Consider the following 2305-nt stretch of genomic DNA (forward strand, 5'->3'; position numbering starts at 1 on the left):
GGATCACGAGGTCAGGAGATGAAGACCATCCTGGCTAACACGGTGAAACCCCGTCTCTACTAAAAACTACAAAAAACTAGCCGGGCGAGGTGGGGGGCGCCTGTAGTCCCAGCTACTCGGGAGGCTGAGGCAGGAGAATGGTGTGAACCCGGGAGGCAGAGCTTGTGGTGAGCTGAGATCCGGCCACTGCACTCCAGCCTGGGCGACAGAGTGAGACTGTCTCAAAAAAAAAAAAAAAAGAAAGAAAGAAAAGAAGAAAGAAAAAATGGGTGGACCCCAACAAGGGTCATCTCACTCAAAGGGCAGGAGGCTGAGACCCAATTCAAGGGACTGCTGGAAGGCTGATGACCTCAGTTTTAGGGGTAATCGTGGGCTGTGGTGTCAGGCAGAGCTGGATTCAAACGTACTGGTTTGTCTACAACTTACCAGTTGTATGACTCTGGGTAAGATGCCCAACATCTCTGAGCTTTGTCTCGCCCGAGTAGGAGGTACTGGTAGCTACCTCACCAACGGTTGTGAGGGTTAGGCAGGGCACCTCTTGGAGTGCCAAGCCGAGAGCTGTTTTGTTTTGTTTTGTTTTTGTTTTTTGAGACAGGGTCTCGCTGTCACCCAGGTTGGAGTGCAGTGGTGCGATCTTGGCTCACTGCAACCTCCACCTCCTGGGTTCAAGAGATTCTCGTGCCTCAGCCTCCCGAGTAGCTGGGATTACAGGTATGTACACCACCCCACCTGGCTAATCTCAGGGGCCCTGTTCTGTCCTCCCCCTCATGCCCTGCCAGCTGAAGACCAATGGCTGCCAGGGATTCCCCACCTGCCACCCCACCCATCTCAGCACCTTCCAGATCCTCCAGGGTGAAGCAGAGAAATAATGAGACAGCCTATAGGAAGGAGATCCAGGAGAGGAAAAAGAAACGAGTTTTATTAAAGCCCCAAACACTTGGCTAGAAAAACTGAAAAGGAAAGAGAGCAGGGAGGTGGGGAGAAGAAAAAAGGACATTAAAAAAGAGAGACAGAGAAAACACAGCAACCCTTTTCCATTTAGAAATTGTCAAGTTACACCGACAGAGGTCACAGAATATCCACAGAAGCCATCACTGCTACACCAACATGGGCCCTACAGGGTGGACGGGGCAGGGTGTGGAGCCGGGACTCACCCCAGGGGACCCCCTGGGGACCCCACTCAGAGCCTCAGGGCTGAGGCTCCTGGGAAAACAGCATATTGTGGAAAGGGCAGGAGAGAAACCCCCCATGCGAGTAACACAGCACAGTGGGCGGGGGCTGAGAGGACCAGGTACAGGGGTCCCCCGAGACGTCTTAGTTTTCTCTTGGTCAAGCACACACTGATGGACAGAGCAGCGAGGCGCATGCAGCTGGGGGCACTGACGTGCTGCGGGCTGTGAGAGGGCCAGTGGGGACGGGGGCTTGGGAAGGGAGCCGGAGCCAGTGGTGCAGGGATGATGGAACACACGCACACAGAGGCACACCCACACACCTGGGTCTGCACCAGCACACACACGTGCACACACACACTCGCAGACACAGATCACATGCACCCCCATGTATGTGTCTCTGTCCACATGTACATGGCCCACACACAAGTCTCTGGCACTAGGCATGTCTGCACACACATTACACATGTTCTCACACACAAAGCTCCTCTCACGCTAACATGCAGGTAGGCACGTGCCAATGCCCAAACAGGTTACATGCACCTATGTGCCTACGCCTTCCGCCACACATGTGCTCGGCCATTCCTGTGGATGCAGGCCCCATGCGTCTGCACACATGGTGCATGGGCTCACGCCAGCACACACACAGGCTGCACGTGATTCTACACGGATGCCTCCCAGCCCATAAATGTGCAGGAACCAAAGGGAAAGAAAGATGCAAATCCCACTGGACTTCACCCGAGTGGGTGGGGCGGGGCACATGGCCTCCCTCCTTCTGCCCCTTCGTGGATGGACACTGTCCCCCCACCTCCCCCACAAAGGGACATTCAACTCAGGACAATGACGGTGGGGCACACATTCCAGTCACAGGGCTGAGGGTGGGAGCTGGGGGCAAGCGAAGTAGCAAGCAGAGAGTAATGGAGTGGAGGGAGGAGGGGGCACCACTCCCCCCTCCCCTCCCAAGTCAGGGGGTCTCTGTACAGCCAAATCAAACCAGACCGTTTCACTGGGACCACAGAAGCCAGGCCGACGTGCCCGCCCCCCAGCCCCCTCCCCCGCCAAAACAGCGGCCAGGGAGAGAGTGCCGTGGTTTTCTTTTTTTTTTCTTTTTTAAATATTTATATATATTTATATTA

The sequence above is a fragment of the Rhinopithecus bieti genome, unplaced genomic scaffold (assembly GCF_001698545.2).
Source record: "Rhinopithecus bieti isolate Rb0 unplaced genomic scaffold, ASM169854v2 scaffold_10685, whole genome shotgun sequence".
NCBI lineage: Eukaryota > Metazoa > Chordata > Mammalia > Primates > Cercopithecidae > Rhinopithecus > Rhinopithecus bieti.